Source organism: Lactuca serriola, chromosome 9, assembly GCF_051521515.1.
Source record: "Lactuca serriola cultivar US96UC23 chromosome 9, Lser_US96UC23_V15, whole genome shotgun sequence".
Classification (NCBI taxonomy): domain Eukaryota; kingdom Viridiplantae; phylum Streptophyta; class Magnoliopsida; order Asterales; family Asteraceae; genus Lactuca; species Lactuca serriola.
The window spans coordinates 105,802,387-105,820,586 of NC_136416.1; positions in this window are offsets into that span (position 1 = coordinate 105,802,387).

Sequence of the window (18,200 nt, forward strand, 5' to 3'; positions counted from 1 at the left end):
TGATAGCACAGTGAAGTGTCGTATTGAGAAGTACTATGTCACATTCTATTTTAGTATATTCCCTTGCATTATAATATAATGTACTTTTTGGTATAGTGTATTGGGTGTTCTCTTGTATAGTATATGGTATTCTCTTTGTATATTATTTAACATGTATAGACTCATAACAGTACTAACTATAGTGAGTGTCATGGTAATAGTAGTAGTGAGCGGTAATCCCTAATTATACCTATAATAGTTAGATAGAAATGTTGGTTGCATGCCTTTGATACACAAAGGTATTGAACTAAGGTGAAGACTTTTATATCCCATACAAATATTTATATAATATATAACTAAGAATTCAACGATAGTCGGACAGATAACAATATACCCTAAATCCACATCAAACAAGAACAAGAAGTAAGGTGAGCTATCAGTCCTAAGTCCTTCAAGGCTTAATTATATAAATATATTAGTGTAGATATGGTTTGGGACCAAAAGAAGTTTAAAAGAGTTTGGAAATGGTTTTACAACAATTTAACATGAAAAATGAGTTTGATAAACATTTAAAGTAGTTTTGTTGGTAAAGCAGTTAAAAGTATAGAAAATCCTATTGGTTGCAAGTTATAAATCACATGTGATTGATACTATAACTTGTTTGATTCAACTTGTACCCCCCCCCCCCATAAAAGTATTTAAAAACATTTAAAAGATTGATTAAGGGGTATGAACTCACCTGCAGTGAGTAGATTTGATGGAAGTGTCGGGTAGGATGCTAGGTGTCAAGTGAGGACTTGAACACACACACGGACCCTATGTAACATGTAGTGATACATAAATGTATCTAACTAGTTATTTCATCACTAATTAAGTAAGTAAAGACACTCTAATGCATGAAAAAACTTTGTTTCAAGTGCTAGGAGTGCTACAGGTTGTTTCTAAGGAGTGTATGGCCTCACTATGGAGTTTACACTTCAAATGGTCACCCCTATGGGTGTTTACGGTTGGAAGACCATTTTCCCCATGGGTTTACGGCCATAAACTCATGGTAATGGTGTGTTTGTGTGTTTTAAGGTCTCATACTTCACAAAGAAGGGTTCCAGGGTTGGTTCAAGGGCTTAGGAAGTGGTTAGGACTCGAAATGGTACTCCCTTGGATTTTGCGGTCCTTTGACCACTCCTTGGGAGTTTATGGTCATAAACCCCAAGAGTTTACGACCGTAAACCCTTGCCACTTCATCCTTTTCGTGTTTTGTGGTTCTTAGATCATTCATGCAAGTTCCTAGTTCATTAGCCAAGCATTGGGAGGAGTTTGGGGCATCAAAACCGCTTTTAGGGGGGTTTACGGTTTTGGGAGATTCCCAAACTGTAAACCCATGTTCTTGGGGGTTTTTGGTGTTCATTCCAACGATTCACAATCACACTAAGCAAATAAATAGTTAGGAAGAGTATACTTACTTAAAGGAAGCTTGCAAGAGTGTTTTAAAACCCAAAACACTAGTGTGTTCTTGGTGTTCTGAAGATGCTTGAAGATCTAAGTAAAAATCAAAAATCCATGGATGAAATGATGTATAAACACTAGATTTAGTGTTGTATGAACGAATCTAGGGAAGAAAACTTACATTTTTGGTGGTTGGAAGAATGAACTTATGATAGTTGAGAGAAAAGTTTGGTGTTCTTGAGTGGGAAGTGTAAAAATGAAGAAAAGGAGGGTAAACTCATGCTATATGCATGAGTCTTGGGAGGATGGTGTTTACGGCCCAAACACCCCTTGTTTGGCCGCAAACACCTATCTAAGGTGATGGATTGTTTTGTTTGTTACACCTTACTAATTACGACACTTCGTTTTATTTAATCGCTTGATGAAAAATAAAATAAAACACCAAACGGACTTAAACCCAGCCAAAAATGTATTGAAATATTTTCGACTAATATTTGGAGTGTTTGAATGTGGAAATTATACACTTGAAAATTTCGGGTTGTCACATCATCCCCTCGTTAGAGGGAATTTCGTCCCGAAATTAGAGTTCAAACAACTAAGTTATTACACAATAACTAAGCAAAAAGATGAGGATATTTAATTTTTATTTGATCTTCGCGCTCCCAAGTGAACTCCGGTCCTCGCTTGGCGTTCCAGCGAGCCTTCACAATTGGGATGCGGCTTTGTTTTGTTCGTTTGACCTCTCGGTCCATAATTTCCACAGGTTCTTCCACGAAGTTGAGGCTCTCGTTGATCTGGATCTTGTCAATTGGGATTACAAGAGTCTCGTCGGATAGGCACTTTTTCAAGTTCAAGACGTGGAAGATAGGATGTATGTTACTGAGCTCGCAGGGTAGATTGAGTTTGTAAGCTACAGGGCCGATTCTAGCAAGAATCTCGAAAGGCCCTATGTATCTTGGATTCAGCTTTCCACGCTTTACGAAGCGTATCAAGCCTTTCCAGGGTGAGACCTTTAAAAGGACTCGGTCTCCCACCTGGAACTCCAATGGTTTTCTTCGTTTGTCTGCGTAGCTTTTCTGTCGGTCTCTAGAGGCTTTCAATCGTTCATGAATCAGAACGATCTTCTCTGCCGTTTCCCGAATGATCTCCGGACCTGTGAGAGTGCTGTTAGGAACTCGTCCTTTAGCTAACTGAGTGCCACCCACTTCAGCCCAGCACAGAGGGGACCTGCACTTTCGGCCGTAGAGAGCTTCGAATGGAGCAGCCTTGATGCTCGTGTGATAACTGTTGTTCTAGGAAAAATCGACAAGGGGTAAGTGGGTATCCCATGCCTTACCAAAGTCGATCACATAGGCTCGCATCATATCTTCCAAAGTCTGGATAGTTCTCTCACTTTGTCTGTCGGTCTGCAGATGGTAGGTTATACTCATGTCCAGCCTCGTTCCTAAGGAGCTTTGCAGTGACTGCCAGAATCTCGAAGTGAATCTACTATCCCTATCGGAGAAAATAGATATGGGAACACTATGCAGTTGTACGATCTCCATGATGTATGTTCTTGTTAGCTTCTCCATCTTGTCTGTTTCCTTGATAGGTAGGAAGTGCGCGGACTTGGTCAATCTGTTGACGATGACCCATATGGTGTCAAGCCCACCCGTTGTCTTGGGTAGCTTGGTTATGAAGTCCATAGTGGTCCGCTCCCACTTCCATTCAGGTATCTCCGGTTGCTATAATAGACTTGATGGTTTCTGGTATTCGACCTTGACCTTGGCGCAAGTAAGGCATTTACTCACGAAGGTAGCGATTTCCGCTTTCATGTTAGGCCACCAATATGATTTCTTGAGATCCACATACATCTTATCTGAACCTGGGTGGACGGAATATCGAGTGTTGTGCGCTTCCTGATGGGTTTTACCATAAGAACATCCTATGTGCTCATGCAAACCTTAATGCTTGGATCTAGGTTTCTCTATTGTACATGCATTCATCCAAGACTTTAAACCCTAGATCTAGCATGTGATAATCAATATTAACATAAGAATAGGGTTTAGATCTTACCTTGATTGTTATATAACAATAACAATCTCAAATCCTCCTTGTAATGACTTTAGAAAGCTTAGAGTCACAAGTGTCACTCCTCTAATGGATCACAAACACCAAGAGCAAGAGGATGAAAAAGGAGAAGAGAGGAGGCACTCAAAAACGTGTAGAAACCCTAAGGAGTTAGTTGGCCACGTTTTTGGTGCCCTATGGGTCCTTAAATAGTGAGGCTATTAGGGTTATCTAACAAGGAAACCCTAATTTGACTGCTTAGGCCCTAAGCAACCCATGGACTCCCTCCTTAGAGGCCTTGGACGATTTCTAATGGGTTTCCCCATAGATTTCGTCCACTCCATCCTCTATGGAGTCCATCAACCTAATATTTAACTATCACACAATTGACAGTTCTAGTCCTCTTTATTTAATTAATGTCTTTTAGCCACAAAATTAATTCTTATTAATTCTTGACTAATATTAATTAAACAATATGATTTCTCCTTTAATTTATTATTCTCATAATATATTAATAAATCATAATGAATCATCTCTCTCTCTCTCTCCATAATTCATCCTATCAAGTTGCTTTGGTGAAGGCAACCCAAAAGGACCATGCACCATCGGGTCAAGTACATACCAAAATAGTTATGGACTTAGACACTAATCCAACAGTCTCCCACTTGGATAATTCTAATAACTATTCTGCTTATTCAGATCCTGATCCGCAATCGTAGCTTTCAAAAGCCGCTGTCAACTCTGATCTTATCAGATACGCGTCCTTTAGATAAGGGATCATATATTCTTCCATTCTAGATATCGTATAGACTGAGACATGGATTTAAATCATTCTCTCGGTCTATGTGTTGTTTCCCGATTTCCGATTTATGACGATTGACAATAGACTACAATTGAACACATCAAATTAGTCCCGGCTTGGCCAAGCGCTTAGGTGTCATCACTAAATCATCAAGGGGCCCACATATATCGCTTTTATCCCACTTTGGATAAAAGGAATGGATAAAATTTGTTTCAATGCTTGCTTGCACTCACTCACTGAATCACACACAACAATATGTTTTATAACACCAAGTTACTGGTATGTTTACATATTATCAATGTGTAACTGACTCGCAAGATACAACTCACACATCTCAGTTTCAAGAATATAAGATATTATCATCTCACCAATCACTCGTGATAAAATCCATGAAGTGATCCAAGTGAGCGTGAGTTTAATCCAATACTCTAATCTTATAGCAGCACTCATGAACCCTGCAGCAAACGTTTGCTATGTCTAAAATACTTTAGACAATCTACATTCATATTCATGATAGTTTTCTTTCATTCCTACTTCCAAAGAATGAGCAACTATGGAGAGTTTGAATAATCTTATTATTCGGGAAGTCAAAACATGCAAAGTGAAACACAAGAATAATACTAATCCCATATGGTCCAAAACTTTGGGTATAAATAAAACATTTTATTTAATCACCATATTGATTATTCATTATTTGTTGTTTTGGGTAATCAACTTCTTACTTGAATTATAACAACAATTGTCCCATGCTCTTAGCATGCACACTATGTTTACCTATGATCCTTACCTTGTGAAATAGACCAAATGAACACATTTCTAATCATACTCATTTCACAACTCCCAATCCTTATCATAAGTATAAGAATATCAAATTCTTGTCACTTATAGAATATGCTAGATTCTAACATTTTATGCAATGATCCTTTCGTAAAGTCATAGCTCAAAATCATCAAAACTTGGCCAATCTCTATCAGAAACAATTCTATAGATATGATGTCTCTCACTCAAAGTACATTCTTTTGAACATCCTTCTTGCATAAAATTTTCTAATCTAGACATTGATTCTCGATATCCAACTCCCAATATGGAAACATTTCCATATTTGCCATATGACAACTTATTCTAAATAGAGTCTTATCTATTCACAATTATGTCAATATGGTCCATCCATGACTATACTTCTAACTGTCCACAAGCGACCAACCCTTGGCGAACCTTAGATTGTCCTTGGCAGTTATTTAATTATTTTAGTCAAAACCGGTTCTATTTGCTTTTTCCCTCTAAATGCCCTAGGCATTTGGAAAATTTTAGAACGGTCGAATATTATAGCATATGCAATTGATCCTATACCCGAAGTGTATGGGATACAATTCATAATGAAAAACGTGATACTTTACCAGTTTCTTACTATAATATTTCTATTTGTCGTGTTCTCAAAAATTCGAACTACGAAGAGGTATGCCGTAATCATAATCGAACTTTGAGAATGCAAATAATAAATATACCCTTGACTAAATTCAATTAAAATTTCTCGATCTAAGCTTTTAGATTAGAAACAAGGTATAACATTCTCTCCCTTAATTATAGCAAAAACAACTTTTCAACCCCTGCAACATTACAAAGTGAAACTTTTGTTTTTCTATAATTAATTTTGCCAACGTGCAATACTAAATAATAATCATGCTCCCACTAACATGATGATTATATCCATTCCAGCATAACATTTATGCTCCCACTAGCTTTGACACGTATTTAGGAACCATCTAAACTTCTAGGAATCAATACTTATTGATTTCCAAATTTCATTGTTTCTAATACGATATGCTTCGATAAGCCTTTATCTAAGCTTCTCAAAATCACACACCTTTCCTTAGACAACTCACATGTGTGTTCAGAACTTATTTTACTAAGTCCCAAATGTTCAGACTAATTGCCAAGTCTCACAATTCGAACTATGAAAAAGGATGCCGTAATCATAATCGAATTTGAGAATGCAATTTACATAGTTGCTATCTCCTTAAAATCTCACTTAGTGAAAGCGTTTCCTCACAATCATTTTCATGAAGGAGAGAAACCTTATGACACTTAGATTTTATGGTGTATGTGTTCCTATCCATGTGAATTTGCCATTACCATAATCGAAAGATAGTGTTTGTGGCAAATTCAAACTCTTATGGACAAAACTTGTTTATTCTTAATTTCTTGCCATCAAGGGTCCCACCATTGCTTCCAAGTTATCTAGCAGCTCACCTATGCCAGTCAATGTACTTTCATTGAACAAGGTGTTTGCCTTATGCATTCTAATGAGAACTCGTAGAAATCATATGCATAATCACTCTACAGGATTGGCACAGAAAATAGAATTTTGTCAACACGATAGGTTACAAACCTCAAGTCGTGTGCTAGTGTCTAATAGGTTTACTCTTGATTAGTTCTTGAATCTTTTCAAGATCTTCAGACTCCCACTGACCTCTTGACATATTAGATTCTCTTATCAAGAAACAGTTATTGATAAAACAAATATCCAAGAGTTAGTGTGTGTCTATATCAAGACAAAAACATTACACACATTTGGTCTTAGTTGGTCTTAGTCTTATCCAAGACATCACAACTTACCAATTTCAAACGTGCAAGAGTAAGAAAAATAATTTTCTACTTCACATTTGATGAGTGTGTGTCACTCAATTCACAATCTTGGAATACGATTCTAAGACTTGATTTTGGAACGAAGTGTGACTCATCTTTTTGATTTAACCATTTCAACAATTTCCGATTCCTCTTCTTAGCCATACTAGTGCACTAAGATGTCCTTAGAGGACCAATTGTGATACGGTTCTTAATCATTAAGACGATCACAAAATCTGATACAAAAGTACTCTCCCTTCTTCTTAGATTGGAGAAACTTTTATCTTTCTGCCTTCATTGACTCTTCTTATTCGTTCTGCCATTCATTGAAACCTTTCAATGATTCAGAATTACACTTAATTTTGTAAGTATAATCACATTTACGAGACCTTTTGGTAAATCATGACGAATAGTCTCATTGTTATTTGTGGTGGACAACATTGTGTTCTATTCCTTTAGTCCTTCACTTGACTCACATACTCGTGTGATCAAGGAGTTAGTCTTAATTTCCTAAGTACCAAGATTTCCATACATCACATGATTCAAATCATATGATTCCAAGTTTCTGTCCAATTGAAACTTGGGTGATAGGAATCTTTCCTTACTTAGAAAAATTTTACACTACCATAAATAACATAACTAAGAATCACATCCATTTGTAGAAATACACAAACATCAATTTTTCACAAGGATTTCATTGCAAGGATATACATAAATAAGATAAATCAAAATTTATTTTATTCATAAAAGCAGCGGAAAACATGTCCTTACAATGCAAAATCAACTGAAAAACTATGTAATCAACTCTATCATAACTTCCTAAGCTCAAAATCTGATCTTTGAATCCATGCGATCGTGATCCATTTCTTCGTGATCAGACTCATCTTGCTTTTCCATCAAGCTTCCTCTCTTTTCTCTGATTCTTCAAAACATTCAAATGTAATTTTATCACATTATGTATTAAGAATCAACGAATAGGAACTTAATGGAGTTAGATAGTGGATTTTACCTTAAGTAGAGCCAAACGCCTTGACTCTCCCATCTATTAGATCTCTCAGGTAAACTGGGCAGCTTCGTCTCCAATGCCCCATCTCTTGGCAATAAAAACAAATTGACTCTTTTGGAACAACACATGGAACTACTTCAGACTTTGCCTTTCTCTTATGATCAAACTTTTCGACCATGGCATGCCTTTTGTTGCCATTGCCTATATCCATAGAGTTCTGGAAGGCAGATCCACCAATCAACTTTGCTTTTCTAGTGTGCCAAATCATTGCTAATTCAGCAGCAATAAGCATATAGGTGAGATCGATGAGGGTTACGTCGTGGTTCATCATATAGTACTATGTTACGAACTTACTATATGAGTCAGGAAGTGACTGAAGAACCCAGTCAACGGCCAGCTCCTCACAGATAACAGATCCCAACATTCTTAACCTATCAATGTGTGACTTCATCTCTAGGACGTGTGCACACACTGACTTTCCTTCTTCATGTTTACTTGCCAAAAGGGCTTGAGTGAGTTTGAACTTTTCAATCCTTTGAACTTGTGGGTTAGGGAGAACAATAGGAGGAGGTGGAGGAAGTGAAGCATGATCTCGTGTTCCTCGATCGAATCGTGGAATATCATCTTCATGTGAAAAGCTTGTTCCACGGGATTTGGGAAGACCATAGTTGTCATACTCTGACATCTACAAAACGGGAGAAAAATTCAAGTTAGTTGATTGATTGAGTCCTTAATAAATCACCCAAATTAGATATTAAGGCTAGGACCCAACACAATACTCTACAACTTGGGAGAGGGATGCCATAACCCAAATTGCAGAACATTTGAAGGTAAGTGAATGACGATTCACTAATTTTCCACCAGGAAAAACAAAAGAGATTAAGTTTTAAATGTATTGAAAAACTCCTAGATCCTTTGAGATTCATTGAACTTTTCAGTGGCATGTTTAAATCTCGATATGCCCCTCGATTTGTGACTGGGATGCCGAGGATCACAAAATAGGGTGTGAATAACCATGCAAACATACATGATGCCCTCATTATTACAGTCACCTATTCGATGTGCCGGTTAACCACACACGCTCCACCGAACTATAACAAACATTGAGTCACCCTTTTCTACCTTTTCTTAGAACCATTTAGTGTGACGGTTAACCAGGCACGCTCCACTAACGTCTTCCAAGGGTACAAAGTGTAATTTCATAGAATTGCATCAATTCACTTTTGCCTAAAGTAACTAAGATTGGGAATTTTGTATAAGACATTTAGTTACTTAATACTTTCTTATACTTTTAATGGAAAGGGTTTGCCTTATCCTACCCGTTCGGCTAACGACCCTCCACTAGTCAAGAGTGCAGTGGGTAAGAGTGGATACCCATTCAATCGCCATTTTATAGGCAATTTCCTTAAACACCCCTTATAGATCAGCTTCGTGAATGAGGCCTACTAACGGTAAGACTAGCAGTTTAAGTTATACATATATAATATTAGACTTTTAATGTTATATATAATATAAGGGTGTATTTTACACTTTTAAAATACTAGGTCGTCTAATTTAATAAATCAAACTTTTAATTTAATTAAATGTAAACCATATCACTATGGATTTATTAACTCTCTTTTAGTTATACACTTAATTAATTTAATAAAACCATAAGGGTGCAATTTGAACTTTTTCAAAACTTAGGGTTTTAGAATTTAACATTTAAAATTAAATTTTTTAATTAAAATTTAAATTCCAAAACTTGAGGGCAAGTTTTGAAACATTTCAAATCATTAGGGTTTAGAATTTAAATATTTCAAATCAAACATTTTAATCAAAATTTAAATTCCAAAACTTGAGGACAAGTTTTGAAACTTTTCAAAACACAAAGGATCAAATAGCAAATAATTTAAATTAAACAATTAATTTAATGATTATCTAAATTTGACCTAGTCAATATTACTTGCAAGACAATTTACCAATTTAATTCAAATAATCAATTATTATCATATAAGGAAATTATCATTCAATCAAATGGTAATTATCTTTTGTTTGGTCAAGGATATACTCAAATATATGACAAAATTCGAATATTAATGACCCAAAGCAATTAAGGAAAGTATCCTCAAGCAAAACAGCAAGAAATCCCAAAATCTGCCCTAACTGACGCTCGAACTCGCCGAGTCCACTATGAAACTCGCCGAGTTCATCAGTCAGGGGTACAAAAAAATGATTTTTCAAATCTTGAACAAATAAACAAGGCATCAATACAAAAGAAACCAATCAAGGCTCTGATACCACTGATGGGTTTTACCATAAGAACATCCTATGTGCTCATGCAAACCTTAATGCTTGGATCTAGGTTTCTCTATTGTACATGCATTCATCCAAGACGTTAAACCCTAGATCTAGCATGTGATAATCAATATTAACATAAGAATAGGGTTTAGATCTTACCTTGATTGTTATATAACAATAACAATCTCAAATCCTCCTTGTAATGACTTTAGAAAGCTTAGAGTCACAAGTGTCACTCCTCTAATGGATCACAAACACCAAGAGCAAGAGGATGAAAAAGGAGAAGAGAGGAGGCACTCAAAAACGTGTAGAAACCCTAAGGAGTTATTTGGCCACGTTTTTGGTGCCCTAGGGGTCCTTAAAGAGTGAGGCTATTAGGGTTATCTAACAAGAAAACCCTAATTTGACTGCTTAGGCCCTAAGCAACCCATGGACTCCCTCCTTAGAGGCCTTGGACGATTTCTAATGGGTTTCCCCATAGAATTCGTCCACTCCATCCTCTATGGAGTCCATTAGCCTAATATTCAACTATCACACAATTGACAGTTCTAGTCCCCTTTCTAGTCCCCTTCATTTAATTAATGTCTTTTAGCCACAAAATTAATTCTTACTAATTCTTGACTAATATTAATTAAACAATATGATTTCTCATTTAATATATTATTCTCATAATATATTAATAAATCATAATTAATCATCTCTCTCTCTCTCTCTCTCTCTCCATAATTCATCCTATCAAGTTGCTTTGGTGAAGGCAACCCAAAAGGACCATGCACCATCGGGTCAAGCACATACCAAAATAGTTATGGACTTAGACACTAATCCAACACTTCCTTCATGAACAAGTCTCTGAAGCCACCGTGTCGTGGTGTCCATATTCGGTCCATGCGATATAAGGCTCTGTCACCTTTGACTTCCAAGTTCTTATCCATTCCTCGCAGGGATTCTCCCGCCACATTTTTAGGTTTCAAGGCTTCAAGCTGAGCCTCCTTTATTTGTGCGGAGAGATGTGAATGGATAGTCATTGTTAATGACTTGACTCTTCGAACAGAATATTCTTTCCGACTTAGGGCGTCTGCTACTACGTTGGCTTTACCCATATGATAACGAATTTCGCATTCGTAGTCATTGAGTAGCTTGACCCACCGTCATTGTCTCATATTGAGCTCCTTCTGGTTGAATATGTGTTGTAGGCTTTTGTGGTCGATGTATATCGTGCTCTTCGTACCGTACAGGTAGTGTCTCCAGATCTTTAGGGCGAACACAACCGCTCCTAAGTCGAGGTCGTGTGTGGTGTAGTTAACTTCGAGTGTCTTCAGCTTTCTTGAGGCATAGGCGATGACCTTACCTCGTTGCATCAGAACACAACCGAGCCCTAATTGGATGCATCGCAGTATACCATGAAATCTTCCGTCCCTTCGGGGTGGGATAGTATCGGTGCGGTGCATAAGGCTCGTTTTAGGGTTCGGAATGCCTTCTCTTGTTTCTCTCCCTAGTCAAAGGCCATGCCTTTCTGGGTCAATGTTGTAAGGGGTTTCGCAATTCGAGAGAAGTTTTGTATGAATCTGCGGTAGTAGCCAGCGAGGCCTAGAAATTGGCGAATTTCTGTAGGCGTCTTCGGTGCTGACCAGTTCTCAATAGCTTTAATCTTGGATGGGTCGATGTGGATTCCTTCTTCAGTAACCACGTGTCCTAAGAATTTGACTCTTCGGATCTAAAATTCGCACTTAGAGAACTTCGCGTATAGATTCTTCGATCGTAGGGTTTCCAAGACTTATCGTAGATGATCGCTATGCTCCTCCTTACTTCGAGAGTAGATAAGTATGTCATCAATGAAAATGATGACGAACTGATCCAAGTAATGACGACACACCCTATTCATTAAGTCCATGAACATCGCAGGCGCGTTGGTCAGTCCGAACAACATCACTACGAACTCGTAGTGTCCGTAATGAGTTCGGAAGTCTGTCTTCAGGACATCCTCTTCAAGCACTCGCAACTGGTGATACCCGGATCTCAGATCAATCTTGGAAAAGTAATTCGCCCCTTGCAGTTGGTCAAATAAATCGTCTATACGAGGAAGAGGGTAACGATTTTTGACCATCAGCATGTTGAGTTCTCTATAATCGATGCACATACGGAACGATCTGTCCTTCTTCTTTACGAACAAGACCGGCGCTCCCCAGGGTGAGAAGCTTGGTCTTATAAAGCCCTTGCTGAGCAGCTCGTTAAGTTGACCGGACAATTCTTGCATCTCAGCTGGCGCTAGGCGATAGGGCGATTTGGCTACGGGGGTAGCTCCTGGAATTAAGTTGATCCTGAACTCGACTTGACGTTGGGGAGGTAGACTGGGTAGTTCTTCTAGAAAGACGTCGGGGAAGTCGCATACTATGGGGAAGTCTTTTAGGTCTTTTGTTTTCTGGCTCGTATCGACGACGTGTGCAAGGAATGCACGATATTCCTTACGCAAGTACTTCCGGGATTGAATACTTGAAATGATGCGAAGACTCGTACTGGGTTTGTCTCCGTAGATTAACAAGGTTTCTTTATTCGGTAGATTTAGACGGATGGCTTTGTCGAAACACAGGATATCGGCATGATGGAGACTCAACCAGTCCATGCCCATGATGACATCGAAACTCTTGATCGATACTGGTATGAGATCGATTGGGAACGAATGATTATCTAGCGTGAGGGTACAACCTATGTAGATCTCGTTAGAACTCTCTGTCTTTCCGTTAGCCATTTCTACGACGAAGGTTTCTTTTAATGGTTGCGGGGATTGTTTAAGTAAGTGTTTAATGTTTTGGTTCACGAAGCTTCTTTCTGCCCCACTATCGAATAGGATACAAGCATAAGAGTTATCAAGAAGGAACGTACCCGTGACTACTGTGGGGTCTGCTACTGCTTCATTGTGGCCAATAGCAAGTAGTCTTCCTGTTCCTCCCGTATTCCCAGCTTTCGGACAGTTTCTTTTGAGGTGCCCTGTCTCACCACAACCATAGCAGTCTTGGTTCACTCCGGTGATGGGAACTTGATTGATGGGTTTGGGCTGAGATCTGCAAAACCGGGTGGTATGGCCCTTCCGGTCGTAGTTAGTGCAGTGCATTTCACGGCAGGGGCCGTTATGATGGAAGGAGCACTTGGTGCACTTGGGTAGGTTTCCTGCATATGTTTTGGCTAGTACAGGGGCAGCAGGAGTAGTGGCAGCATGGACAACCACAATTTGTTGGTTCTTTGAAGAGGATTGGGTTGATTTGCCCTTTTTTTGGTCCCACAGCTTCCTCTTGTTGTCGGATATCTTGGTCGGTGCAGTGGCAACCGTTGTGGTTGTTGATGGAGTGGAAGGAACTTCATGATCAATCAACCTTTGGGCCAATTCCTTGGCACTGTCAAAGGTCGTAGGGTGTGATGCTAAAACGTTCCCTCGATACGGGGGCACTGAACCCCAGATGTATCGTTCAATTTTCTTGCTCTCAGTAGGGACCATGTTAGGACATAGAGTTACAAGGTCACAGAACCTGGCCGTATAAGCCACTATGTTGGTCCCCTTCATTTTGAGGTTCTAGAGTTCCTCCTCAAGTTTCTGAACTTCGCCCTTAGGGCAGTACTCCCTTATCAGAAGGTCTTTTAGTGTGTCCCACCCCATGGCGTTGGCTGTTACCAAGGAGAGTGATTTGACATGGCCATTCCACCATTCCAGGGCCCTTTCAGTGAAGGTGCAAGCAGCGAACTTAATCTTGCTTTCCTTGGGGCACGAGCACATCTCGAAGACGACTTCAGTTCTTTCGATCCATTGGGACAGTGCAATGATCCCTCCGGTTCCATTGAAGAATGTGGGTTTGCAGCTCATGAAATCCTTATAGGTACACCCCTGTGCACGGGAGTTGATTTCACCATGTCTAGAGTTGGTGCCCATTCCGGCTCCACTTGCATCACCAAAATTTATTTAGGCCATAGCTGCAGTTACACCTGCGGTCACAGCTGTCTGAAACATCACCGCATCGAACTGCGGAGGAGGAGGTGGTGGAGGTGGAGTTTGAGTTGCAGGTCTGCCCCTGTTTGGACGGGGATGAGGCGGCATCTTTTACTGAAAATTTATAAAAAGTGATGGTAACAATAAGAATCGACCCTAAATATGATGAGAGTGTTTCATGGACTAAATTGCCATAGCCCAACTATCAGATAGAGTCATAACACAGAGTAGAGAAATATAAGAGTATAGACTCTTCCAACAGATTAGATAACTGCCAATATTAGTGGTATTACTGATGCATATAAGCTTGGGAAAAACGACCTAACAATAGGTATTACATCAAACCATAAGGGAAAATGTTGACAGCTTAGAAGTCTAGTTGGAGTACTTTCAAGTTTAGGAATGTTTACAGACAAGTGCTCTACCGAGCATAGAAAAGAAAAGACTATTCCTTTAACAAAAGAGGAAGATGAGTTGACATCTTCTACTGGTAACGGGTATCCTTTGGGCGAACCCTAAGATCAGCCAGTTGGTGTACAACCTCCTGAAGATGTCGTTCATGAGCCCTCTGACGCACTCGGAGTTCCCTGACTTTGGCTCGGGATGCAGCTAGCTGTTGCTGTAGAGCCTCGTTGGTCCTCCTAGTCCTTTCCATGGCTTATTCGAGTTGGCAGATACAGACAGTGTTAAGGTTAGAGTTGGCATCAATTTCCACAACTCTGCCGATGGCTGCATGACTTTGCTTGACGTTTCTAGCAATCCTCCGGACCATGACGGGTAGGGCTCGATCAGCCGAGCCACCCTCGCTTACGGTCTCCGTTGAAAGGTAAAGGCTGACCATGCTCATCGCTCCATCGATTTAAGGTTGTTACCCACATGGGAGTGGGACCTTGAAATGCTGGACGGGGTTTGGGGTTTGGAGCTACTGGAGGTAGGTTGTTGACTTCTGGTTCGGAGTTGGAGCTATCCGAAAAGCCTTCTGCACGGTGATCATCCAAAGGGATCGGGTGATCATCTTCTGGCTCTTCATCGAGCCATCCTCCAATGCCTTGGTTCGGATAGTACGGATCGCCGGAAAGGTGGAAGCCAGCCATGCTATCTACGCGAGAATGGGGAAAGAAAAGTTAATAGACGTACTAATCTAAGATACTTATAAGACGATCGTTATTAGTCAACCCAATACTTACATAGTGCATACCAATTACATGTACTCGAGACAGTATAGACCTTCGAATAAGTGACCCTAACTCTAAATCCACAACCAAACAAGGAACAGGAAGTAAAGCAAAGATCACAGATTCTAAGTCTATAGCGTCTTAGTCACATGTAACCGTAGAGTATCCACTTAGCAACTATTGCCCTACCAGTAACGACCCTTTTAGTTCATACATATGTAAATTACAGAAATGCAGAATACTCCTATAGTATTCTTGTTCTAATGTTCTTGTGGTAGTGTTGGTAAGTTTTTAGACTTGTTGCAACACCACAACCATTCTTAGGCACATGCTAGTCACTCCTAGGAAAATATAGTTGATCAGGCTACATCCACCCAGATTTGACTATATGTCTCTAAGTCTAATTTGTGTTGTTCAACAATCTTAATACTTTTGTTATGTTCTAGTATGATACTGACACTTTGTATGAAGGGATGTATATATATACTTAGTTAAATATTTTATTATTTAAAAGTATATACTCTTGGTCAGAGTGTTTTAATCCCGATGTGTATATAGTTCATATATCTTTTCTGGGTTGATATACCTGATTCACTATAAACAACGCTCTGATACCAATCTGTTACATCCCAAAACCGAGAACGGCGGAATACGTTCTGGGGTAGAGGACGTCATGTACAGTATCATAACAATGCATAATAGTAAAGACAAGCAACAACATCCATTGCATTAATATAATAATTGTAATACAAGCGTGTTCTGTACAGTTTGTTAGAAACCAAAAGTATAATCAAAATAAAAGATGAGTCTTGTATGTGCTCCATCTTCTCAAAAGTTGCATCTGTACCTATCTACTGATGACCTGAGAATACAAGTTATTTTGAAAGCGAGTATCAGCATAAAGCCGATGAGTTCATAAGTATTTAGTGTCATTGCTTGTATAAAAGTGTTTACAATCATGTAATATAATAGCTGTTATCAATGTTTGAAAATAGTATGATCCCTAGAAAATCCTATATTTTTTCCAGTAAAAGTAGTCTTCTACCAAGACCCGGTTATCTGTATGTTTGATCCTTTGAAAATGTGAAGGTTTTCCTAGTGAAACTATTAGTATGAATATATAGTTTTAGACTTCATTCATGTAAAGTAAATGGGAAAATAATGTTATACCCCAGCAGTGTCACTGCCGGCTGAATGAAATAAAAATGCAGACTCCAGGTAGTATTAAATGTACAATACACCTCGGGGAGTCTGTTTTGCCTTTAATTCTTAATGTGTTAATTAAAGGTCTGGATGTAAACTCGTATGTAACCATGCTGATTGACGATTGAATAACTGATGACCCTCCATGTCACACGTAGTATGGTGACATTTTGTCACCCCTGGGCGTGGTCGGCTCGGACTGTAGCTAGCAGTCGGGATGTGGGAGTGTCTGTCCCGTATAGATCTATACACATAATGCCCGCTCTCCCTCCATGAGACTCTAGTTACACGGTGATAGCACAGTGAAGTGTCGTATCGAGAAGTAGTATGTCACATTCTATTTTAGTATATTCCCTTGTATTATAGTATAATGTACTTTTGGTATAGTGTATTGGGTGATCTCTTGTATGGTATATGGTATTCTCTTTGTATAGTATTTAACATGTATAGACTCATAACACTACTAACTATAGTGAGTGTCATGGGAATAGTAGTAGTGAGCGGTAATCCCTAATTATACCTATTATAGTTAGATAGAAATGTTGGTTGCATGCCTTTGCTACACAAAGGTATTGACTAAGGTGAAGACTTTTATATCCCACACAAATATATATATATATATATATATATATATATATATATAATATAACTAAGAATTCAACGACAGTCGGACAGATAACAATATACCCTAAATCCACATCAAACAAGAACAGGAAGTAAGGTGAGCTATCAGTCCTAAGTCCTTCAAGGCTTACTTATATAAATATATTAGTGTAGATATGGTTTGGGAACAAAAGAAGTTTAAAATAGTTTGGAAATGGTTTTACAACAATTTAACATGAAAAATGAGTTTGATAAACATTTAAGGTAGTTTAGTTGGTAAAGCAGTTAAAAGTATAGAAAATCCTCTTGGTTGCAAGTTATAAATCACATGTGATTAATACCATAACTTGTTTGATTCAACTTGTATCCCCCCATAAAAGCATTTAAAAACATTTAAAAGATTGATTAAGGGGTATGAACTCACCTTTGATGGAAGTGTCGGGTAGGATGCTAGGTGTCAAGTGAGGACTTGAACACACACACGGATCCTATGTAACATGTAGTGATACATAAATGTATCTAATTAGTTGTTTCATCACTAATTAAGTAAGTAAAGACACTCTAATACATGAAAGCACTTTGTTTCAAGTGATAGGAGTGCTACAGGTTGTTTCTAAGGAGTGTATGGCCTCACTATGGAGTTTACACTTCAAATGGTCATCCCTATGGGTGTTTACGGTTGGAGGACCATTTCCCCCATGGGTTTACGACCGTAAACTCATGGGAATGGTGTGTTTGTGTGTTTTAAGGCCTCATACTTCACAAAGAAGGGTTCTAGGGTTGGTTTAAGGGCTTAGGAAGTGGTTAGGACTCGAAATGGTACTCCCTTGGAGTTTGCGGTCCCTTTACCACTCCTTGGGAGTTTATGGTCGTAAACCCCAAGAGTTTACGGCCATAAACCCTTGCCACTTTATCCTTTTCGTGTTTTGTGGTTCTTAGATCATTCATTCAAGTTCCTAGTTCATTAGCCAAGCATTGGGAGGAGTTTAGGGCATCAAAACCCCTTTTAGGGGTGTTTACGGTTTTGGAAGATTCCCAAACCGTAAACCCATGTTCTTG